At 36.0% G+C, this 27,323-nt stretch overlaps 1 pseudogene across 1 annotated transcript in view; it reads left to right on the top strand.

The window, feature by feature from the left end:
- The first annotated feature begins 9,511 nt into the window (after positions 1-9,511).
- Positions 9,512-27,323, top strand: part of LOC143228528 (uncharacterized) — a 221,980-nt pseudogene continuing 204,168 nt past the window's right edge. The window contains exon 1 of the transcript XR_013015345.1: positions 9,512-9,647. The product of XR_013015345.1 is annotated as an uncharacterized LOC143228528 (transcript). The remainder of the gene's footprint in view (positions 9,648-27,323) is intronic.

Here is a 27,323-nt window from a genome sequence, read left to right as displayed (position 1 = left end):
AAGACAGTTTTTGTCTTACCACAGAAACTGCTGTCCGAAAGTCAAACACACAAGTTCTTGTCATTGGAAAGCAACCTCAAATATGATATTTTATTGTAAACTATAAGACTAAACCTAATCTAATAACTAATTTTGTTAGCTAATAAAACACCCTCACCAGGTAACTGAACAGCAAAACATATACGATATTTCTTACTAATGCCAAATCAGTGTTCACCACTCATGTTTGTTTGAAATTGAGCACAAAGCTCCAAAATGGACTATCTGTGATCTGCCCACCATGGGTATCAAAACCCGTTTGATAGGTTTGTAAGTCCACTACTATTTCGGGGCTGTTCCTCCTGAATAAATTGTCTTCTGGTGTTTATATCTGTATCCTTATTTCTACATATTCCACAAAGCCTCTGTATCATTACGTCATTATTTCGACGAGAATCTCTCTTCTGCAAGCAAACAAATTTCAACATTGAAAATATAGCTTACACTTAGAGGAGGTTTGTTTGTTTGTTTTTGAATTTTGCACAAAGCTACACGAGGGCTATCTGTGCTAGCCGTCCCTAATTTAGCAGTGTAAGACTAGTAGGAAAGGCAGCTAGTCATCACCACCCACCGCCAACTCTTGGGCTACTCTTTTACCAACAAAAAGTGGGATTGACCGTCACATTATAACGCCCTCACGGCTGGGAGGGCGAGCATGTTTGGCGCGACGGGGATGCGAACCCGCGAACCTCAGATTACGAGTCGCACGCCTTAACACGCTTGGCCATGCCAGGCCCCCCAGAGGAGGAATTCTGCCAGTAGTCACCGCTACTGAGTACCGGAACTTATTTGAATTGTTTTGTAGTTTTTATATTTACACGTAGACTTTTTCTCCTTTTTCAATAGCGGGTCCACTTCACCAAACACATTACCTCTTCTCTTTTGAAAATTTCACCTCTTCAGGGTAGTAGCGGAGTTAAGATTGTGTGGGTCCAGTGACTAATAATTTTGGTGGGCCCTACATTCCATGTAATGTTACACAAAATAAAATTATCAGTAGGACTCATTAACGCTATGGATCCAGGGGTTGAGCTCCATTTAGGTCCTACCTAAATACGCCACTGTTGCAAGCTACAACAAAGCATATAGGCCTTGCTATTGTCTATCAAGTTCATCCATACTTCGAAAATGAGTCTTAAAAGTTTCAACTTAAACTACCCATAAAGAAACTGTAAATTTCTAATAAAAATCTCACGTTTACCAGAAAATTAATTTTTTCAAACTTTTATCAAGGCTTAGCTAAAATATGATCTTAATTCAGCTCTTGTTAAATTATTTATCTAATTTTTGTTTAAGTGTATAAAATGCTTATTTTTGCAATGAAATGCGTGCGCATTTACAGGAAGGACATGAACAGAATATTATTATAGTAAATATAAAAACACGAGTGAATCAGAGAACTAATCAATGAGCCAGTCAGTCAATGAGCATGTTAGATATTAAGTCAGTAACAGGGATAGAATCGATCAATTACTGATTGTATTAGTCAGCTAATTTGATATGTGCTCTGGCTTGAGAAACAAAAGATTATTAATTATTATCCAATGACACCTATCAATGAACGAAGCTTGTAAAATTTGAACATTGCAGTCAAAAAAATAAATTGTTTTTGCTGTCATTAAATGGACTGGACTGGACTTTGCATTTTTTCACTGAGAAATGAAAACGAATTCATCAACTATCGAAACCATTGTAACTGGCCTGACATAACCTGATGTTTAGAGTGCTTGACTTTTAATCTGAGGGTCGCAGGTTCGAATCCCCATCACACCAAACATGCTCTCCTTTTCAGCTGGGGGGGGCGTTATAAGTGACGGTAAATCCCACTATTCGTTAGATAAAAGGGTAGCCCAAGAATTGGCGGTGGGCGGTGATGACTAGTTGCATTCTCTCTAGTCTTACACTGCTAAATTAGGGATGGCTAGCGCAGATAGCCCTTGTGTAGCTTTGCGCGAAATTCTGAAACAAGACCATGGTGAGCAAAGCACAGACAGTCCATTGTGTAGTGTTGTGCTTAAACTCCAAACAGTTGTTTACCAATATTTGTATAATATTTGCCTTTGGAAACATCTGGGTCCAAGTGCAGTTTGTTGTGTAACATAAAATGTTTCTTGAATTTATTAAAAAAAAAAGTTATTTAAAAGTTAAGAAGTTTCATTTCTGCGTAAGTGCCGGACTCCCATTTGTTTTTTATTTGTGGCGTGTTTAGCGCTTTAAGAATGCTGAGGCGAGATACGCATTTAACTGTGATGTTGCTGATAAACTTATTTCATGTTAATCTATAGTTATATGTAATTCATAGGTATTTTATTGTTTCTTTGACCTTTTCGATTTAGACTATAATCTGTTTTGTTTATGTTGTCTTCCACATATTTTTATAGTGACAGTTATAAAAGTTAAGTATGACAGTCATTTGGAGCACCATATTTGATTTACCTAATATTGTTAATGTTTAATTGCTTGTACCAGATGTTTTGATAAACATCATACTGTATCTGCAGTCTGGGAGGCTTGACGTGTGTGAGTTCTTCGTGTGGCAAGTGAAACTTATTTGCATGTAGGATATAGGGTACAGGGTTCTTGAAAGAACCCTGAGGCGTTCTGCAAGAAAGCAAAAACACATACACGTGCAGAATATTAAAAGTTTTACAATGGAATGTTACTTTTGTTGTAAAAACAATAAAAATGTAGTTGCAGTTGGACACACACGTAAAAGAAATGGCGTAAGCGCAATTTTTATGCTGTTCTATTAGCCTGGTACTATAATAAAATCTTACGTAAATTACACGATGAAAGTGTCGCTGATGGTATTAAAGTCATTAATTTTTGCTTTGTCTGATTAGAAGTTTTGAGGATCTGTTAGTATGGACGTTTCACACGCTCGTGTTTAATGTTGAAGCTGTACACTAATTGATGTGCATATCGTAGAAGTAATTATTGAAGTACTTCACACGTTTACTGGATAGGACTGTGTATTTTGTGGCGAAAGATTCGACAGCATCTCCGTCTCAACAATCACACGTCTCCTGAAAAAAAAAGAAAAACCACTAAAGGTTGTGTTTAACGTTCATTACAAATCTGTATCCATAAATTGTGGTAATGTGGTAATGTGCCGATTTAAAATAAGTTTGTGTTTTACACTTGAATGTCGAAATGTTAGACCCTTAACAACTTGTGGTATAGTTTAATCCGAATAATGGTCAACGTTTTGGCCAAGCAACTCAGTCGTGTTGGTTTGCTTTATAGCAAATCTTCTAAAGCTATTCGCTGTTGTTTCTAATTTTCAGGGAAAGCAACCGGCTTACAGCACCCACTGCCAACTCTTGAACTACATTTTACCAAGGAATACAAAATGATTTACCATCACACTTTAACACCCCCACTCTTGGAAAGGTGAGTTTGTTTATTACCAGATTTTGATCCCGCGACTCACAGGCTGCTAGTCGAGCACTCTAACCAACCAGGTCATGCCAGTCCGCTTTGCTAAGACGTCATACAAACTTGAGCCCCAACAGACCTCAGCTTACGCAATGGATTAAAGCCTTTCAAAGTAAAGCTAATTACTATCATTCGCAATGCATAAATTAGTTCGTGATCAAGGATGTTCCTTGTTTCTCGACACAGTTCTCGAGAAACACGCTTGTGCAATTTCTTAATACGAACTCCGAAGAAATCTGATAATTTCAGGTATGTGAGTGTTGACTAGATCAAATACATGCTCAAAGAAAAAAAAAATCCACACGATTTTTTATAATTTGTCTTTTAACAGTGGTAATGTGTTCTTCCCTTCAGATTTTATTTTGAAACTTATCTGTTTGGTTGTTGTGGCATCATCCCAGAAATATTTAACCGTCATTCTGTCATTTATGTAACGAGCTACTTTTTCCCGCCTGAAATGGCATAGCGGTATGTCTGCTGACTCACACTGCTAGAAATTGGTTTTCGATACCTGTTGTGGGCAGAGCACAGATAGTCCATTGTGTAAATTTGTGCTTAATTCCAAACAAATCAAATTAAAAGCTACTTTCTACAAGAGTGCAGTAAAAGTATAGAATGTTTAGAAATAATTACCTTAGACTATTAATTAATGTGTTATATGTGTTAAATATGTTGAATATATATTGTGAGGACTCATACCTATTAATTACTGTAATTTTTAAAACTCTAATTGGACTTGAGGATAACATAATCCAACATTCTCTGTATAGGTTGGAACAGACGGTACAACACTTCTTTGATGTTCATTTTGAAATAATACAGATACCGTTACGTGTTGAAATGTGTGTATAAGTAAGTTAATACTTTTAACACCAGAAAGGCACACAAGGCCAGTTTTTAATTCCGGTTTCTTGTGGCACATGTTGATGAGAATGGTGACAGAATTCTTAATGACAAGTGACACAATTCTTCTGCTTGACATGCCAGTCCATTGCAAGTTACATTCCCCTTCAGCTAACCATTGGCATTCATGGCATTCATTATCTAGCTGGGTAAGCTGATGCAGTTGGACTTAAATATCATGCAAAGGGACACTACAACTCCTTTGGATCACAACCATGTCAACTATGAACTAAAATCACTAACCATAAATACTAAGCCACGGGTCTCTTGTATGTGTGTGTGTGTGTGTATTAGCCATTCAGTCTGTGCTAGGTATAGTGGTTCCACGCAGTCTTGCCCCTTTTGTCGGATCGAAGTGTCCGAGAATCATAAATAGAACTCAATGAAAACATCTGGATGTTTCATGCACATGAAGAACCATCATACCAATGGAAGCTGGCCGCTATGGGTGTTAACACTTTTATTGATAAGGAGAGAACAACGTTTCAATCTTTTTTGGTCATCTTCAGGTTAAAAATATACAATTTATAGGTTACCTGGACAAGGTTAGAATATCATTCAAAACACAAGCACGTGACTTCTGTCTGTTGATTCTGCTCACTGCAGTTGTAGACACCTACTTCGAAATTGAAACGGAAGTTCATAGTTGCAACCAGATGCTTTGTTAGGGTACAAACAGGTATAAACGTGGCTCATAAGGTCCATCTATATACCAGACATCCAATTAAGAGTGCTACATTCATATTAAAGTAGAAATCATCTTACTTAAAATGGTACCATCCCAAGAACATTGGACCATGTTAAATGCAAAGTAATATTACTTTTACATACGAAGCACGCTTCACCCTTCATCCAGGTAATAGGTGTAAATTCGTTTGTGAAAACGCTTGTTTCAGATGGAACCACATTTTCATATAGGATATGATGGAAGTGTGATATGGACAGGAATAAGCATTGATGGTCGTACTATCTTCATATCTTATGGAATACTACACTTCCTGAAACTGTGTGGTTCTGTATGTTGATGGAGTGGCCTTGATGACTTCAAACTAATAGATGACGACATGTCTTTCCACAGTGTTAAACTGATCGTTCAATGAAGAAAGATTTTAACGTATGGAGTAGCCTGCATGTTACTAAACTTCAATCCCATTAAGAATGTATAGGATGTTCTCAAAGATATGACTTAAGACATTAAAGATACCCTAGCAACAGCTCTTTTATGAAGTATAAATAAGTAAAGCTGAATGACTAATGACATATCATAAGATATCCATTTTGTATACAAATTAATTTAAGGCATAGGTAATACGTTATAAATTTCGAGCCCCCCAGTGGCTCAGCGGTATGTCTGCGGACTTACAACTCTAAAAACCGGGTTTTGATACCCTTAGTGGGCAGAGCACAGGTAGCCCATTGTGTAGCTTTGTGCTTAACTCAAAAAACAACAACAAAATAACAAAAAACAATACATTTTGATTGCTTTTAATTGTGTAATGTATTCTGTAAGTGAGGTTCAGATAATCTACTCTTGAGGCTATAACCATTTTGTTGAAGCCATTTTTGTTCGTAAGTTGTTACTATAATTTAGAAGATTCTGAAGAACAGTGGTTGACACTTTTGTTTTCAGCGCGGATCGAACCTCACATTTGGCGTTGTTGAAACAAGTTTTACAATTTTAATATAATCAAGTCCAAGAGTATAAATTATTTCTTGAAGCATCACTTTTTCTCCCTTCCCAACTTGATTATAAAGTGAACGAATATTTTGTACTCTTCTGAAAATTCGTTATCTTTCCCTCTTGTATACTTTGCATTACACAACTAAGGAAGAGATATGAAGGAAAATGGTACTAATTTACTTGGAATCAATCCTCTGTCGAAAGCCGTGTAAAACTTGTTTTGCAAGCGAGTCTCGGAAGGATACAAAATTTAATGAGTGTAATCACACAGCACCACATATATCTTATTTTTTATTATGGTGATGTGTATTTTAAACAAGGCTATAACACAATTATTAAAGGAACAACAATGTTAAATATCAACATCTATTATTACTACTCTGAATTTATAACTTTTACAATTTGAGTTTCTTGTGACAATTATTCTTAAAGTGTAAAGTTACGACACCTACTTTATCAAGACAGGGCGCTTTTTTTATGTTGTTTTTATACGTTGGCAAAAGTGGTTTGTCAAACTTTTCAAAAATAATTTATCTTATGTTACATGTTATTATTCTTCGTATTGCAAAGTGGACACAAAGCTACAAAACCCAGAGTGATTAAAACCTTTTACTAAGTAAATCATTGTATTATGAAGGTGAAAGCTTGAATCAGGGACTTATATTTACTACAAGAGTACACCTGAAGAATATTTTAAATTCCGGTTTGTTTGATTGGAATTGAGTACAAAGCTACACAGTGGGCTATCTGTGCTCTGCCCACCATAGGTATCGAAAACGAGTTTCTAGCAATGTGTCACTAGATGGCTTAAATCCTGGAAAAAAACTTTCAAAATTTTACAAATATGGTGACTACGTTGATAAATTTTTAATCAAGAGACAGTTTGTACATAGATAGAAAGATAATCATTTACGATGAATTCGACAGAGTCGATTATTAGAACACCATATTTGTTTATCTCAGATACAGCACTATTAACATACGTGTAAACGTATTACGTTTCTCAGTATTGCTTGTTTGTAAATTGTGTTTAGTTTCTGAGAGTATAATAAGGAAAGGCTGAAATCGCTAACTCGAGATTGAATAGGCTCAAAATGAGATATAGGAGTGGTGTTCAGGGTAATATCAGTGGCACACTACTGTTGTCTGGAATTGTAGTACACAACTGGTACCATACGGTGATTGCAAAGTGACAACAGTTCACTACCAAGAGTCTCCAGGTGTATCTTCACATTTTGAATTGATTAAGGAGATCAACCAATTAGAATATATATAGATAATGCGGCTAACATCTTATTATGCCAACAGTACATTTAGTTTTAAGCATGAAATACTGAATGTAAACGTCTGAATTAAGCCTATGAGCATGAAGAAAGGATATGGTTCAGTGGAATTCTAGGTTATTTGTAAACAGGTGTACAGAACCTGCTTAAAGGATCAATCAAAATTATTGGAATATCAAAAGCGCAGGTTCTGCTTATATTATCTACCACAATGGTTTGTATATCAAGAGTGCAGGTTCTGCCTATAGGAACTACGATAATAAGTGGTATATCACGTGTGTGGGTCATGCCTATAGGACCTTACAGAATGGTTGATATATCATAATTATAGGGTTCTTTTATGAAACTATAAATTACGTATTATCTAACAGGTTGGCTTTGTTAATAGACATGGCTTTAAGAAATTGTATCCGATTCATAGACATGTAAATCATTGGCCGGAGATATATCGACAATATACTGTGTGTACGTGAAAGAATCATAGTTGAAGTTGTGTCATCGTTTGCTCTAATGAACGACAATTTACTTTGATTAGCAAAGTGATAATGAACCGACTAGGCTACTGTTTTAACTTGTTTAAATCTTTAAACGTCTATGAAATATACCGTGGCTACAACATGTCAGTTTAAAGCAAGGAGTTAACCCAAGCAAAAAGGACCTCATATACGTAGTGCAAAAATGGTTTGTTAATTATTTTATTTATTTATTCTACTTCGTTGTTTTCAGAACCAATATGTAACCTAATAAATCAGGTTTCAGGGTATAGTTCAAATCGTTGGGCCCCTTAACGCATATTCTCTGAAACGTTAGGACTAAGCATGTAGACCCCCGCCAGCATAACGGTAAGTCTACGGATTTACAACGCTAAAATCAGGGGTTCGATTCCCCTCGGTGGGCTCAGCAGATAGCCCTATGTGGCTCTACTAGGCATGTAATTTAAAAGTCAGTATCACCCCTAGTGTGTTGAAACTATAATGATAATAATAATAAAATGAGGCAGATAAAGTCCAAAAACATATTGCAATATAAGAAATACATTATCTAAGGATACAGAGGAAAAAGAAGAAGAAATTATGCCCTTGAGATTACATGGCGTCACTGTTCCATTTCACATAACGCATGCTTATAACTGTAATTATCACCTGCGTGTGATATCCATGTTATAGATTAGTGTTATTCTTTGATCTTTGAACATCTTTCAAGGAGTGAGGTCTTGACAACTGTGGCTGATAATCAGAAGTCGTGTACAGGATTTTATGTTGTCATAAGAGGTATTTCTATAATCACAGTAAACGGCTGAAACAAACACGTAATGAGTGGATAACGCTGTACTATTTCATTAGAATGTTTATTAACAATAAGCTAAAGTGAAACGCGGTATGTTAAAAATAATGTGTGTGTAGTTGATTTGTTTGCATATAAAAGACAACTGTTTGTAAATTGTTATTACTGTCTCCATGTTAATTTGTTTTGAAGTTAAGCATAAAGCTACACAATGGGCTCTTTGTGCTCTGCCCACCACGTTTCCATGCCCACCGCGGGTATGGAAACCCAGTTTTTAGCATTGTTAGTCTGCAGATATACCATTGTGCCACTGGGTGCCTATATGTTAATAATGTTATAATATTCCAAGGCCAAAAGTTTGGGGTAACGGAGATTCGAACCCGGGACTCTCGAATTACGTTTCAAGTGCCCTAACCACCTGACCATGCTGGGCACTGCAGGCGTTGAGAATTACTTATTTACACATGCAGTGGTGAAATATGTACATATTCATAAACTGGTGATAGACAACATAGAAGTTTTGTTCGAATAATTCGGAACTTAGTTTACAAGTCGAGAGATAGTGTTTATTTAGTTTAAACGGTTAACTTCAGAGCTTGTGGTGCTTAATTTCGGGGTTCGTTTCCTTTTTAGATGTTTCAATTTCCAATTTTAAGTTGCTACTTTCGCTTAAAGTGTTCTGTTAAGTCTATCACTATTTTAAAGATAAACGTTAATCAAAAATAAAGCAGCGATCACTTGTTAACATCCGAAAGTTATGATTACAACGTCAAAAAAAAATCGCAATCAATTTGGCTATAACGTCGGAGCAGATGAACGATCTCACTAAGGTTATGGCCAGAGGGTGGCGCGCTAGTCATTTCCTTGGCGAAACGATCTGCACGAGAACGTTCGTTATTCGCGTCTTAGGTGGGATACCAAGTTTCGTAGTGTAGTTCTGTACTGCACAGACTGGTGTAAAACTTGAAGAATAAGAAAAGTGGACGGAGATATAAACCTATGTATCTGTGCACGGAATGGTAGGCTCTCTGGCATTGCGCCTGCTATTATTCAATATCTAAACGTTTCTGTTTATACGAAAATCAGAGACTTTCTCGCTAATCAAAAGGTATTCTCTGTTGATGTAACGGGTTAGGCTAATGATTAGGAATCGGTCGAGGGGTCGTGTTTTAAGGAACTTAAAGATCATTTTGAAAGAAACAAACTAAAATAAGTGACGTAGGAACTCAGATTCTGCCATTCTCCGTCCACAATGACCAGCACAGTGATTATTCTAGTCATTATCTTGACCAGTTGGTATCACGCGAGATGCATGGTCACCTACTTGACTTCTGACATGTAAGTGAAAGCAATTGAATTGTACTTTGTTAAATAGATAGCTTTTTGTTTTATATTTTTCTAGCCCTGATAGTTTTGGTCTCTCATTTGAAAATGCAAGTTTAAAAAAAAGAAGTAATTTTTCGCCATAAATTGGAAAGAATTCGTATAGGTTTCATTTAAGGATCGTTTGGCCGAAACGTTGGCCACCAAATTATTTGTATCTCACAAAAAGTTTAATTGTATCTTTAATTTATAGTTTCTTCATTCTGTAGCCTAAATACTTAATCGATATTCGTTTAAATGATATTCTAAACAGATTTTTAAATTGCAAAGTTAAAGCGATAATAGTAATTCTATATATACATACATTTTATCATTTATATATGTGTATTTAACGTTGCTCGAATTCTGTCGACTTCCGTTAGCCTGTCTGTTTTACTTTCTTGGAAAAACGTGACGGCTAAGATATGTAGATTGCAGTTTAATTGGCCTAGGTCGGGATTGAAGGTCAGTTTTCAAGGTCGGAACTTTTGGAGTATGTGATGCTAGTAATCTGCGAATAACGACTCTCCGTAGGTTAATGTAGTTCGGTGTGCATCTGTATTTTTTCTTTTTATAAGCGCTGAAGTGTTGAATCGCTGGAATGCTGAAAAACTATTGAACTCGTAACACGATATACTAGTGTATACTTATTTTAAATAAAGGATTCAGAATGTAGTTCGAAACATTTTGGCCCGGCATGGCCAAGCGTGTTAAGGCGTGCGACTCGTAATCTGAGGGTCGCGAGTTCGCATCCCCGTCGCGCCAAACATGCTCGCCCTTTTAGCTGTTGGGGCGTTATAATGTGACGGCCAATCCCACTATTCGTTGGTAAAAGAGTAGCCCAAGAGTTGGCGGTGGGTGGTGATGACTAGCTGCCTTCCCTCTAATTTTACACTGCTAAATTAGGGATGGCTAGCACAGATAGCCCTCGAGTAGCTTTGTGCGAAATTCAAAAACAAAATCGAAACATTTTGATTATCTTAGGCAACAGATATACAAGTACTTTACTTCAATCCTTCTGACAAATTAGCGAATTTGCACGTTTAAGATATATTCTGAGAAATAGCTGTAACGAAACCAAAAAAAGATTCGACCGCTTGATTAGATTGGTTTAGTTTGGTTTGCTTTGAATTTCGCGCAAAGCTACACGAGAGCTATCTGCGTTAGCTGCCCCTCATTTAGTAGTTTAAAACTAGAGGGAAGGCAGCTAGTCATCCCCATCCACCGCCAACTCTTGGGCTACTTTTTTTACCAACGAATAGTGGGATTGACGTTATTTTATAACGCCCTCACAGGTGAAACAGCGAGAATGTTTGGTGTGATGGGGACGCTTGATTAGAATTACTACAACACGTGAAATATGGAATAATATCTTTAATTATGAGTAATGACAGTTAGGGTTACTGTACTTTATTTATGATTACATTTAATACAGAGTTTTATCTCGGCCAACAGATCATGTGGTTTTACCTAATTCATCTGAAGTGTAATGTGCATTTTTTATCATCATATTAATAATATAAATAATATTACAAGAATGTTTGTTGGAACAATATACTGCGTCGTGGTTATGCTTTTGGCGAGTCTTAGTGTAGAAAAGAGAGGTTTTTGGGACTGATGCGAAATTTGTGTTTCTTTACATTCTTGTCTCAAAAAGTTCCTATACAGTTGTTATGTTTTAGTTCTTTGTTGTTACTCTTGTTGTTTTTAAGTCATTCACTACGTTAGTGTTTCTTTTATTAGTAATAGGAATATATTGTAGTTTAATAGAAACTATTTTTGGTCCACAATAATTAAACACGAATCTACAAATTTTGATCAGAAAATGTTCAAGAAAACAAGTTTAAAGACACATTTCGCAAAGCGTATCATTGTCATTTGAAAGCTAATCTTAAGTACATGCGTCGTTACAGACGGTTTATTGTATCTATCAGCTTGGCTAGAAAATTGCAAAAAGTAGAAACATGCATGTCTTTATACAATATGAGACTGCTCATATTCATCTCGTACACCTCTCAATTCAAGTTTAAGTCGTTCTGTCTGACTCCAACTGTGGAGCCAGTATTAAACAAAAATATTCGACCACACTGGTAGCCTGCAGAGAGCTTGACCAAAGATTAAGTAAAACGCCATTTCAATATAAAGGTTTAAAAAAGAAAAAAAGTGTTGGATTTCGTGACTTGTTGAGTGTCTTCTTTCTAGAATGTATTTTTGTTGATGTTTTCTATTGCGCTTAATAAGCTGTTGCACAGGTTTACATGAAACAGACCTGTAGCAAATTGGCAAAAATACGTTTAGCCATTGGACAGTACAAAGGAGTCAGAAACTCGGAAGGTGCAAAGTTCAGTAGTGATTGTGGTTTTAACAACAGCTTGGATCGATACCTGTAAGATGCCATTGAAAAATTTAGAAATATGTCTGAAAGGAATAAAAATACAAAGTTTCACCTACACATTCTGTTCTGAGCTTTCTGACAAGCTTTACCAGTTGCCGGAAGGGGAATTCTATGCAGAGGTTTTGTTACTAGGTCAAATATGAAATACTTTAAACAGGACAGTTGAAGGATAGTGATAGGTCTAAGAAAAGGTATAAATCAATGTAAAATACATTGTGAATCACCTTGCAGCTCATTGTTAAGTAAATAAGAAACGCGATTATCAATGTGGTTATTTGTCATTCACTCTTATGTGGATCATAGAATTTCAAGTATTAAATAACCATAAACCATGGTAAATTTAGGAGAAGACATCTGGATGTTTCTTTCTTCCTGGAGGTGCAGTGGACAAATAGAAGCTTGATAATCATATTAGGCTGTTTCATTGTAGGAATTGGACCTACTTAGAAACCTGGGCAGGTCAGATCAACCACTGACACCACGAGCAGACAACTGCTATATGTTGATCCTGTTTCACTGTAGCCAATGCCTTCCTGAACTGACGCTGATTGAATCAGGCGTTCACAACTTCATCTGGACACCTTATCAAAGCACACACAGTTACTACTAATAGACTTCAAGTACGAGTCTATATGCCAGATATCTATGATGTGCGCTTCTTTCACAACCTCATCTAGATGTCTCGCCAGAGATGTAGATAACCACAAACTTCAAATAACGGTCTCTATGACAGATGTTAATGATGCACACTTTCTTACAGTGAGACAAAAACAAACAAACAAAATCAATTGGTCTGAAGTACAGCCAAGATTAACACGTCCAGTGCATCTAACGACAAGTAAAACAATACAGTCAGATAACAGGCTAATTGTTGGAAGATGTACCACCGTGTAAGTTCGGTTAAATGGTGCAATAATGCAACATATCGCAGGGACCACATCTTACTATCCTTTCTGTTGGCATTGCCGATGTAATTAGCTCTGGTTTCAGCCCAATTTATGACATCTCTCATTCCCATTATGCTAAATTGATCGACAAACTTCTCGGAGAAAAGAAAGTGGACTGAACTTAATGATGTGGCATGGACGCTTACTGGACTTTGGTCCCGTCAAGGATACTCTTAGGAAGAAGATTACCTTGTGCCAGATAATTATATCACAATTTGTTAGTGGTGTAACAGACACTAACGCTGCCTGGTGATTTACTTTGTACCTGTACCATGACTACATTTACTGTCTGGTCCAGTTTTATTGTATTTATATCACAGTTTGTTAGTGGTGTAGCAGATACTAATACAGCCTGATGATTTTCTTTGTACCTGTACCATGACTACATTTACTGTCTGGTCCAGTTTTATTGTATTTATATCACAGTTTGTTAGTGGTGTAGCAGATACTAATACAGCCTGATGATTTTCTTTGTACCTGTACCATGACTACATTTACTGTCTGGTCCAGTTTTATTGTATTTATATCACAGTTTGTTAGTGGTGTAGCAGATACTAATACAGCCTGATGATTTTCTTTGTACCTGTACCATGACTACATTTACTGTCTGGTCCAGTTTTATTGTATTTATATCACAGTTTGTTAGTGGTGTAGCAGATACTAATACAGCCTGATGATTTTCTTTGTACCCATCATTTATTCTTTCAAAACACTTATTATCAAGATGTCTGATAAATACTTTAGGCCTTCTCTGGAGTATGTTCTTGTTAAATATTAAGTGCTAATAACCTACCAAATATAGTGATAATTAAAATTAATGTACCATTGTTCGTTATCAACTTCATTGTCAATCTATGAGACCAAAAGTGATATCAACGTTACAGTTAAAAGGTTTTTGTACATACCCGAGTAATTATTTAAATGATAAAATTGTTTCAATATTTAAAAAGCTGATTTTTGTGAAAAGTGGTTAGAGCGATCGACTTGTAATATGAGGGTCGTGGGCTCGAATCCTCGTTATATCAAATATGCTAGTCCTTTCAGCCGTGGGGACGTTATAATGTGACAGTCAATCCCACTATTCGTTGGTAAAAGAATAGCCCAAGAGCTGGTAGTGGGTGGTGATTATTCTCTGCTTTCCCTGTAATCTATCACTGCTAAATTAGGGACGGCTAGCGGAGATAGCCCCCGTGTAGCTTTGCGCGAAATTCAAAGGAAACAAACAAACAAGTGATAAATAACAATAAAATTATTTGTAAAAGTTTAATTCACGTATTTTAAATTTAACATACAATTGTATCCTCAGTAAAGCTTATTAAAGTTAGAGACTAATGTATACTGATAGAAGACTGTACTGTCATTAGTTTTGTTAGCTGTGCTCAGTAGGTCGTTTACTTAGACACATCTAGGGAGAAAAGTGTATTCCCTGTGATGTTTGACGACAGCTTAGTAAGTTTTACGTTTCGATAGACATGATAATAAGTGACCGTCTATATATATCGTTTTTTCTTTGAATTCTTTCTTGGTTGACCAACAAGACCAAGTAATTTAAAAGGCGCCAGTCTTCGAAAAACAAACAAAAATGTGTTATGTTAGTTTCATAAAAGTGGCTACCTTTCTCCCACAACCCGTATTGGTTTCTGTTTTTCTTCTTCTGAAAGATTATGCGTGGTTTTGGTTTTCAGTGAGAGGAAGTAATATGTGAGTTATAAATGAAACTTCAGTGGTAAAGGGTGAAATACAACGAAGTTTTCTCTTTAATCTATAACACCTCCCAACATGTACGTAATAAGATGACACAGAAACCATTCAAGTATTGAGACTACCAAGTACGTTACGCAAAGGCGTCATATACTAACTAGACTTACACAGATGGTCTGGTCTGTGTTACTTGTTTCTTCGGATTTAGTTTACTTTACAAGCAAGATACATGATCAACGTTAAAAGCTACAGTAGCGAATGCGGAACATCACCACATAAGTGACTAATTACCCATAGTGTTCACGTTATACTGTATCTAGAACTGCCTTTTTAAATTTTTATAAAAAGAAGATTCTAATAAAACTACTGCATAATAGTAAACCTAGAGTAAATACTAAATGACTAAAAGCATTACGGATAAAGCTCCATATAAGGAATATACCAAGCTTTTCCGCGGCCATACTTGGAATTCTCTTAAAATAGCTAAGAATCCCATGGTAATAAACGATTATCTCTATAAATATAATAGTGCTGTCTGATGTATGTCCATGTAATTACTTCACTGAGTGTGTATGGATCCTCGTCAAAAATGGTATGGAGGTTCATTAGTTCCATGCGGGGGTACATACAAACTTTTTTTACCATTACTTCACCTAATAGTAATATTATTATACGGCTGATATGGATAGAGAAAACTATGTAAAGGAGCGAACAACGTTTCGAATTCACAAAAACCTGACGATGACCGTCCTTACATATATATTTTTTTCTACAAGTGGGTTTTCTCGTCATCACGGATTGTTCCTATTCCAGGGTAACCTTTCATTAATCATGAATTTACATAATTTCTGTCCAGGAGACGAATACTTCATGTAGTTATTTATATACTTTAACCAACGTTTTTTTCTTTTTACTGTATGCAAAGTAAGTCGGATTTACAGTGAAAAGTTAACACGTTATGCATGTTCCCATCTACGTATAATGATATATTTTAAAGACAGCATATTAGTGGTAATGTCTGATCAGCTTATCAATACCGAAAGTCATTTTTAGGTTCATTAAGGGTTTGCTACAGACACAACTAGTTCTAGTCAATTAATTAGCTTTCACGAAGAGTTACAAACCAACAAAACAAATTGTTTTTTCGCAATTAGTCCTAATTAATTATTTAAGTACAATAAAGGTTTCACGAGTCAACAAAAGAACTTGTTTGTTTTGCTTTGTAAATATTTCAAGAGACAACAAAACAAGTTGTGACAGACAGTAATCTACGTTCTACTGTGAGGTATCCATCTATAGAGAAAACATGATTTGCTGTACATGGCCCATTGAGTAATCCATCTAAAGATATGATGCAATTTACCAGTCCTGATCTACTGTGAATGTTTTATCTAAAGATATTACATGGCTTGCTTATCATTATCTATTGTGAGTAATGCATTAAAAATATAACATGATTTTCCAGTTTTGATACATTGAGTGTTCCAGCTAGAGATATAATATGATTTGGCAGTCCTGATCCATTGAGAGTCATCCATCCAAAGATATGACGTGATATGGAGATAAATAGGTCAAGGAGGTCTATAACACCATAGCAAAAAGTAAAGAAAGCGGCTATACTAAAAAATTATCAAATAACCTTACAAAAGAGATCTTACTCTAATGTAATAAGTTGACCCAATAAGCTGATTCACTGCTAAATAGAGTCTTCAGGATACGGTTAACTAAATCAAGAAGAGAGTCAATTGTATGATTATTATTCATCCTTGGCCAAATAACTGATGAATTCTGACAGATAGGTGTTTTGCAAGAAAAAAGTTTAGCCCTGAGTTATTTTACTACGTAAAACGCAGTGAGCCCTCATCAACAAAGTACAGGCTTAATGTTGTGGCTTTAAGAAAATAAGGCAATTCATTTGTTAAGATTTGATTGTTAAGCGCAAAGCTACACAAAGGGCTATCTCTGAACGGCTGGTATGGATGTTAACACTTTTATTGATAAACAGAGAACATCTTCAGGTTGACAAAATGATGATCTGAAGATGACGTATGAAGGTCGAAACGTTGTTCTCTGCTTATCAGTAAAAGTGTTAATACCCATACTAGCCATTCTGAGATACATTTTTATTTCAGGTGGGTTTCTCGTCATCAAGAAGTGCTGTTTATGCTCTTTCTTTCCTGGGCTTAGAAATCTGATACTTAGCATCTTAAGCCTAGGATTTATCGTTGCTAAGTACTAGGGAGCTAATTTTGTTAAAGAATATAAACTGATTGTCATACATATCTTGTTATTTATGAATATCACGCTCGTTGTTTGTATTGTAATACATTTCGTGTCACTGTGGAATATACAGGGTGTCCCAAAATGCTTATACCAAAAAAGAGAATTTAATAACATTTGTATTATTCGAGTGATATCAAAGTTCGATACAAAATATTTTTTGAAGACTTGTAATTTAATTTAATTAATAAGTAAGTCTTCAAATATCTTCCGTCGTTAACTGTTATTAACCTAATTCTCTGAAAATGTTTTGCAAGACAACTGTAGAGATGGATAATAAAGTATCACAGATATAAGTTTTAGTTCCTCAAGATCCATTGTTTTATTATGATAGACATTTGTTTTAAAGAGCACCAAAGATAAAATCCAAAGGGGTGAAACTTGGGGAACTTTTTATGCGTTGCAATTTTACTCAAAATAGGGAAAGTTCCGAAATCTGCAGTGAAACACATTTTGTGGTATACTCATTCCGGGAGACCCTTTATTAATTATTTCTAAATATAATTTTTGTTATTACGATATGTTATGTGTTACACCCCCTTTTTCTTGTCTTTTGTTTTTAAGTTCGCGCAGCTACTCGAGGGCTCTCTGCGCTAGCCCTCTCTAATATAGCAGTGTAAGACTAGAGGGAAGGCAGCTAGTCATCACCACCCACTACCAACTCTTGAGCTACTCTTTTATCAACGAATAGTGGGATTGAGTGTAATATTGTAACGCCCCCACAGCTGAAAAGGGGAGCATGTTTGGTGCCACGCGGATGCGAAATCGCAACCCTCAGATTATGAGTCGCACGCCCTAACCCACCTAGCCATGCCGCGCCATCCCGTTTATACATTTAAATACAAAGATGCATGATTTGTGCCTTGCCCACTAGAGGTATTGAAAACTGATTTTTAGCGCATATATACCTCTTTGTGTACGTTATTATTAATTACTTGTAACAAATCTTGTATTACTTGTAAACGTAACGCATTCTGTTACTTTTGCTATGATATTTTCTGCATTGCTTGTTAATGTAATACATCCTGCACTACTTAACACAAATTCCTCGTTAGTGAGCATTTTTCTTCACATTCAGCGCCCGGCATGGCTAGGTGGTTAAGGCACTCGACTTGTAATCTGAGGGTCGCGGGTTCGAATCCCCATCACACCAAATATGCTCGTCCTTTCAGCTGTGAGGGGCATTATAACGTGACGATCATTCCAACTATTTGTTGGTAAAAGAGAGCGTAGCCCAAGAGTTGGGAGTGGATGGTGATGACTAGCTGCCTTTCCTCTAGTCTCAGAATACTAAATTAGGGACGGCTAGTGCGGATCGCCCTCGTGTAGCTTTGCGCGAAATTCAAGACAAACAAATAAAATATTCACATCAAGCATGATTATTTATAAACCGTCTGGCAGTAGAAATAGGAAATATTGATTATCGAATTTAAGTATAAATTTTTCGGCCAATGGTATCTTACAGTGGGAGTTAGCTAGCGCTCATCCAGCAATGAAACTTAATTCACCGGAAGTGATGAAATACAGTAATCAAATTATTTGTTTGTTGTTAAGCGTAAAGCTACATAATGAGCTATCTATGCTCTGTTCGCTGCGGGGATCGAAGCCCGCGTTATAAGTCCTTAAACTTGTCGCTGAGTCACCGGAGGGGGTAGCTAAAAGGAAACTGAAAAGTTATATCCGGGAAATGCATCACAGATACCAGTGACAGTATAAATCATTTTCAGTTTATCTTTTCTGTTTCCTGGAAAAGAAGCAGGAAGCATTTTAATATCTAGTCTGTTGGAAATATTTTAAGAGGGAACAAATGCAATCATGTGTTGTTTATTTGTAAAAACCCGTAACAGATTTACAAGCTATTCGGTTTTTCTTTAAAGTTTTTGTCAATGCCCTTGTTACATCTCTTCTTGCAATGGTTTCACTTTTCTACTAGATCTATTTAGGGTTGTCACTGTACAAGAACTTCTGTTTGACAACTAGTTGAGTGCAGGGAACATTTGAACAGTCGGCACAACATAAGATGCTGTTTACATATCTCAACAATATCACCGACGACTTTGCTTCACGACAACGACAAAAAGGAAAGAAACAATTTCATCACTAACATGGAATGAATTTGCACTCTCGTGACCCTCTCGTCATCCATTAGTATTTTCTGTACAAGCTGAGATTTTTTCTTACCCCCTACCATTAAACACTTTTAACAGGAGGAAGCACTTACTGTCTTAGCTTGACATACCTTTTAACTAGTGGAATAACTTAATATGTTAATTGGTTTTACTTTTTAACCAGTGGAAGAGCTTAATATGTTAATTAGTCATACCTTTTAACCAAAAGAAGAGCTTAATATATTAATTAGAATTACATTCTAACCAATGGTAGAACTGTGTATGTTAATAAGTCTTTACTTTTAACCAATGCAAGAACTTAATATGTTAATTATTTTTTTATTTTTAACCAATATTAGAACTTAATATGTTATTTAGTTTTAGTTTTTAATTAATGGTAGAACTACATACATTAATTAGTTCTACCTTTTAATTAATGGAAGAACTATGTGCCTTAATCAGTCTTTACACATTTTATTTTTTAAACAATAAAGGTCTCCAGGATATTTCTAATAGAACAACAAGATAAATATAGAACTCGTGAACATTAGCAACTTCTCTAATTAAATTCGATCATATTGGCTTTCATTATATGTTTGTTGTTAGAAATAATCGAAAAAATACTGTCGTATAGAAAGAAGGAATGAAATATATCATGAATCTGTGATTTTATATACAGTTTGTATGAAATATCTTAATATACATTGATACAATACTGTGGAACTTCCTTAGAACACCTGTCAATCTTTTTCTCACAGATTGAAAATAAAAAAGCGAAAAGTTAATTAGACTGTATAACAATATTTAACATAGACAATTAACTTAAAATTTAGGTGAAAATCTAAGAACATAGACATAAAATAATTATTGACATTGCATCAGAAAACGGAACATGGGGTCAGAATGGGGCTAGAAGTTGGCTCACGAGGAAACCACACAAAGGTACTTTACTTCTGAAGTTTTCTGATTAGTCTAATGCGCAAGCCCATTCAGGTACACATTTTTTGTAAATGTGTTTTTAAAATCGTTTGCTGATTAAGATTAAGGAAGTCTACAAGGGAATCTTGCGATAATCTAATATACATAAAAGCCAGTTGTCTTATGTTAACGCCCCATTTGTCTTTGCTCATAATAAGAAAAAAATGATCTGATATTATGTCTTGAGCACGTATACGAGGGCTCATTTCATTTCCATTTTTAGATCGTTATATTTTTTAGTTTATGCATATGCTTAGATTAACGTGAAAGTTTCGAAGTTCTTGACAAGTTATAGAAAAATCTGTGTTAAAGGTTAGTGACCATCACACACATATGTTTTTATTAGATTTTCGTGAAGTTTTTCCATTTTACTATTAATGTTTTGGATAAAACATCTTTTCCTTTCTTTTTTCTCCCAAACCTATTGATATTAGTCTTAACCAAAGATGTACTTGATATTAATTTTTAGGCTTAAACTTTGTGATGATAGGGTATTTTTTTATCATAAACCTTAAGCTTATTGGTTATGGGCGCAACATCTTCTTCTAGTTGTCTGCGCTAGTTGTCCCTAATTTAGCAATGTGAGACTAGAGCAAAGGCAGCTAATCATCACCACCCACTGTTGACTCTTGGGATCCTCTTTTCTAACGAATAGTGGGATTGACCGACACTTTATAACGCACCCAAGACTGAAAGGGCGAGTATGTTTGATATGACGGCAATTCGAACTCCGCGACCCTCAGATTACGAGTCGAGCTCCCTAACCACCTGGCCATGCCGGGCCTACAGTATCAATGGGTTCCCGATATAGTCATAATATGAAGAAACAGTTGTAAAGTAAAAACAAATTAATTTAAATAAGAAATAAATTTGTGTAAAAGTCGTGAACTTTGGCGTGAATTTGTTTTCTTTTTACATTAAGTAAAATTTATATATATATATAAGACCGTTGTCATTTTGCGTGTTGTGTAACCCTCATATTATGGGTCATTTATATTTTAAGCTTGTACCATTCTTATAGATATTTGAGAGTCAACTTCGAAAATGTTTTTATTTTATCAGTGTATGTATGACTTTTTGAATGATGGAGGAGAAAGTTTGTTGAACGAAACTCGCTGAAGGAAAGGTGGGGACCTCTGGAGTTGGGAAGGGATTAAAAACTCCAGTCCGTCTTTTTTATTTGGTCGGGCAAAGCTGGCATATTTCATAAATTAGCATTCTTGTGTTGCCTTTTGGTAAGCTTCTTCCAAGTGTCTTCTTCAACTCATCAAAACGGAGCGCCAGCTTGGTAATTTATACAGGCGTGGCTAGTGTACCCATACTGTGTATTTATTTCTTCTCGTTTAATGTCCATTTGACGTAAAAACGCGCACTTTGGGTCACTGAGTACGCTATAAGCTTGTTTTTAATTTCGCGCAAAGCTACACGAGGGCTGTCTGCGATATCCGTGCCTAATTTAGCAGTGTAAGACTAGAAAGAAGGCAGCTAGTTATCACTACCCACCACCAACTCTTGGGCTACTCTTTCACCAACGACTAATGGGATTGGCCATCAAATTATAACGCTCCCACGGCTGAAAGGGCAAGCATGTTTACTGTGACGAGGATTCGAACCCGTGACCCTCAGATTACGAGGCGAGTGCCTTAACCACCTGGGCCGAATACACTATAAGAGTGACAGTGAAATTCCACTATTCAATTAGAGAAGAATAGAGAAAAGTGTGTGCTTTCTTATAGCAAAGCCATATCGGGCTATCTGCTGAGCCTACCGAGAGAAATCGAACCCCTGATTTTAGCGTTGTAAATCCGGAGACATACCGCTGTACTAGCGGGGGTATACCCTAAGAGCTTGCAATGGGCACTGTTGCTTTTCTTTTAATCGTTTTATGGACAGTTTTGTACAGATACTTTGTCTAGCATTTTCCAATTTGTTTGTTTGTTTGTTTGTTTTAGAGCCAAGCCACATTGGGCCATCTAGTCTATTCATCGCAGGGAATCGAACCGTACTGAAGTCTCACCAGGGGATAAATATGCATAACCTTTATTTGAAATTGAAGTTCTTAAACCACGAACAGATTATTAACTTCCTAAAACTAACGCACTGAAAATATTAATGCATGTTGCTTTTAATTTTTCAATGTGTTGTATTTGGAAGTATTAGTACCACAGCTAGTATCAATATGTTCTTGATAGGAAGTTTTTAAAGTAACTGATTTATAAACCATTAAAGTTTCCATTTCATAATCCATGTGGGAATGGGTAAGGAAAAACAATTATAAATGATACATGCTTGATATATTTCGAAGGAAGGACGTAATGTATAGCAACTACATCACTTGGTAGGAATATTAGAAGTCTCGCAATTGAACTTTCAGTGTAATTACCAATTACCGCATATCTACGGGGATAACCACATTGTTTGATATACACCTTATTGAGTGAAAAGCTTTTATTAAATGCACAGTTTGAACAGAGTGTACAACGTATTGATTTATTGAGATGGATGGAAAGCATATCAGAGCTCCAACATTTTATAAGTTTTGTTTAGAAGTTACTGTTTTGAGTGAGAATTGACAACGGCCAACCTGAGATCATATTAGGTTAAATTATTTATAGTTTGTTTGCTTTATTGAAACATTGAGAATGAAGAATATTTCATAACATTGAAATCAGAACTGTATTTCTTTGTTATATATATTATGCAGGCTGTGTACATGTTTAAATATAAACAAAAACAGTAATGTTTGCATGAATAAACTTCATTCTTAAAAGGCACTAAAGATTTGACGAATTAAATGGTTCTTGACTTGACCCGTAATCAATAGAATCAAAGACAGGGCTCTGTTTTCTTAACAAGTACCAGATTATAGAGTGCGTTATCATCACTCGCGTAAAACAACAACATTAGCAAAAACAATACATTCATGATGCGTATATAAGAGTTTCAAGAACACAACATTTGCACCATCTCTTGCACTGTGGCAATATCACGTGATATTTCCATACAACTTTCGCAAACACAACAATTGCACGATTTCTCACACAGACAATACCATATAATGTTCTTATAAGACTTTCACAACTACAGCAACTGTATTGTCTCTGGAAAAAAAGCAACGCTGTATGATGTTTTTATAATATTTTTACAGATGTAGCGTTTGCGTAATGTATTTTTTTAATGAAGTTCATAATATTATAGCGGACGTTATATTGTGCAAAGTATTATTAACAGTGATAATACTCAAGATACCAGCTTTGATTAAAATATTATAACTAGTGTGGAGACAGCAGAATGGTGTTGCGATTACTAATAAGGTAAAAAGCCTTCTTCTACAATTTATCTTTTCCTGTAAGAAAAAAAAAAGTCCTCCAAGTGGCACAGTAATAGAAACCTGGTTTCGATACTCGTGGTGGGCAGAACACATGTAGCTCAGTGTGTAGCTTTGTGTTTAGTTGCAAACAAACAAAGCTGATTTGTTTCTAAATTTCGCAAAGCTATCCGAGGGCTATTTGTGCTAGCCGTCCCTAATTTAGCAGTGTAAGACTAGAGAGTCATCACCACCCACCGCCAACTCTTGGGCTACTCTTTTACCAACGAATAGTGGGATTGACCGTCACATTATAACGCTCTCACGGCTGAAAGGGCGAGCATGTTTGGTGTGACGGGGATGCGAACCTGCGACCGTCAGATTACGCGTCGCACGCCTTAACACGCTTGGCCATGCCGGGCCAACAAAGCTGAAAAAGATAAAAGCCTACTAATGACTGAATGATTGTTTGCGGCTATTTTTAGATTTTTTAAAAATGTCTCGTTAATAGATGGTATTATAATCGTTTATATTATATCACATTACTACAGTCAAGTAACAACGAGTATACTCCTTTACTGTGTCGAGGATTCTGATAGTTGAGTAGCTTTTGACAAAGCAAGGTTTTAGAAATGGTTTATACAATGCATTCGAAAACAGAAATAAAAGTAAAGATATGTATAATACATTTGTTTTCCCTTTTTAATGGAACTTTTTTCACTCCTACTTCTTAAAACGGAATATAATCCTTCTAGCTTACCATTTATTTGTTAAAAAATATAACAATAATGAGCTAAAAATTAAATCTGTCATGTAAATGACAAAGTTTTAAGCCAAAACATCTGATCTAACCCTACACTAATGTTTTCTGTGGGTGACAAAGTAGTAAACCAAAACATCTGATCTAATATCTGAAATCAAAATTGATGTCGTAAAGACAAGAATAGTTTAATTCTGCCATTGAATACCCAGATAATACGGTATTGCATGGGCACGTAGTTTGCATTATTCTATTACGAAAGTGTTAATGGGCATATTCTGACCGCAAGCATCAAGTTAAAGCACGTTGAAACTAAATATATAGTAAAGCCAATGAAGAGACTGAAGCAAGTGAACTTCCCATTCCATTTGTGTGAGGAAAAATATTATACTATAGACATGATACAGTTTGCATAGAACAAAATAAAACCTAGTGTGAGAAAACCCAGTAACAAACGTAAAATTATTATGACTTCTAAGAGTCTGTGCAGGCACTTCAAAGTGTAAGGTTCGTAAAGAACTGATAAGCCAATGGCGAATTTTGTGCAGTATGCCCAACAATTGAAAGATTTGGATAGATATAAGTTGCCTTTTGACCGAATGTTATAGTCGGTGGGTGGTATAAAGGAATATGCAAAGAGTTTTATTTCTAATACTAGTTTGAATGGCAGTTGTTTCAGGTTTCGTATTGCACCATAAGTAATCACTTAACGTTCCTTTTTGTTCTTCAAATCTTTATTCTGCGTAAGAAGAGAAAGAACATCTGTTGTTTTAGGAGGCGGTAATTTTTCACATCTTTTTTCTCGACGTCGGTAGCTAAAATGTATTGTTCCAAATATGGTATCCCATTTCGCACTGGCCGTAGTAACCGTCATTTGGGCTGTGAGCTGGCAACCTTGAGCCTGCGCTATCGACAGGTCTGTCACAGTTCATGAACCGACCGCCTACTAGAGGGAGTTCCTGGAGTTCGTGGTTTAAAAAAACACACGAATGGTGACGAGTAATAGAAACAAACCGACTTGTCATGGAACAGAAACAGTGGGTGTCACTGTCAAGAAAACTTCTTTATTCAGTATGTGAAACACAGCTACCATATCATGTTCTTGAATAGTTATATATGCAGCTAATGAAACTATGATGCTGATAGTATTTACTAACGAGTGAAATGGTTTGTTAAAACTAAGTCCGATTCACTGAATCTAGTGAACTGTTCGATTGTATATCCCGTGAATGTACGGATAATTATTGAGAAACGATTAAATATTAATGAGATTTTTGGAAGCACTTCCATTCAATACTGCGAGTAACAGATCTAAAGGACCGGATAATGATGGTCTTTCCAAAATCAAAATTAAATATTGAATATTAAGAAGATTAAAAACAAGAATTACACTGCCTCTCTGTGGGCTTCATGTATGCTTTATTTCATATCTTTTCATATTATGAATTGCCCCCTCCAGTGGCTTAGCAGCTAGTCTGAGAGCTTATAACGTTGCCCCTCAGTGGCACAGCGGTATGTTTGTGGACTCACACCGCTAGAAACCAGGTTTCGATACCCGTGATGAGCCGAGCATACATAGCCCATTGTGTTGCTTTGTGCTTAATTCCAAACAAACAGAAGTTTATAACGCTAAAAATGGAGCTTCGATACTCGCAATGAATAGAACGCAGATAACCCATTGTGTAGCATTGTGCTTAATAACAAACGAAAAAGTGTTAGATTTTGCCACAAAATCAGAGATGTTCTGTTGTTAGCGCCACTTAGAGAAATATTTGTCTGGGATGTAAATTGGTCGAATATATCAGAATAATGGTGGGGGTTTGTTCATGGAACTTTAATTCTTTGTTTAACAAACAGCATAGTTCACGAACCCTATACCCTGGCTCGGCATGGCCAGGTGGTTAAGGCACTTGGCTTGTAATCCGACGATCGCGGGTTCGAATCCCCGTCACACCAAACATGCTCGCCCTTACAGTCGTGGGAGCGTTATAAGTTACAGTCGATCCCACTATTTGTTGGTAAACAAGTAGCCCAAGAAGGGTTGGCGATGAGTGGTGATGACTATCTGCCTTCCCTCTTGTCGTACACTGCTAAACTAGGGACGGCTAGCGCAGATAGCTCTCGTGTAGCTTTACACGAAATTCAGAAACAAAATCCTATACGCTAGCACCTTTAGTTGCGAACTACTCAATTTGTACGTTTAATTTTTCGTCTCTTTCTCTCTTGTTCAAAATATTATTACAGTATTGAAGATAGTTTCAACTGGTAATCTGTAACTTTTGCATTACGAATCAAGTTTCTTCAGGTGATTATTTTAGTGACGTATATTTACTGAATCAAGTGTTACATTGGTACATTATCCAGACAATAGTCACCGAACTAATCATACTGTGCAACAGCTGCTTCTGCGTCAACAACAAAATACTAATAAATCATATTTGTCATAAAACACTGTTAGGCTTATTGTATTTATACGCACTACATTATTTAGTCGGTCGCTAATATAAATAGCGTTCCGAACTCCACTGTGTTTATTGTATTCCAGCCAGCCTGATGAGTTCTGGTATTGAGTGAAACGCATAGCTGGCGGTAGATATGGCGGACATAGTATAGTTGCAAAACTATCAAAACACTCTTTCTACAAACCTTAAAAGCCCGAGTAAAAAGTGTTTTTTTTTATTTCCATTACCCTAATACTATTGCCTTATAACAATATAAATTGTTATAGTAAAGTTTGCCAGCCAGCAGGAGGCTTCAAACGATAATAACTGATATTATTTTAATAAAACGTCCTGATGGAAAAGACAGTACATTGTCAACATTATTTCTTGTATTTATGGATAAAACAGTAAAACCT

This window comes from Tachypleus tridentatus, chromosome 10 (genome assembly GCF_004210375.1).
Source record: "Tachypleus tridentatus isolate NWPU-2018 chromosome 10, ASM421037v1, whole genome shotgun sequence".
Lineage (NCBI taxonomy): Eukaryota > Metazoa > Arthropoda > Merostomata > Xiphosura > Limulidae > Tachypleus > Tachypleus tridentatus.
This window is presented reverse-complemented; position numbering and strand designations above follow the sequence as displayed.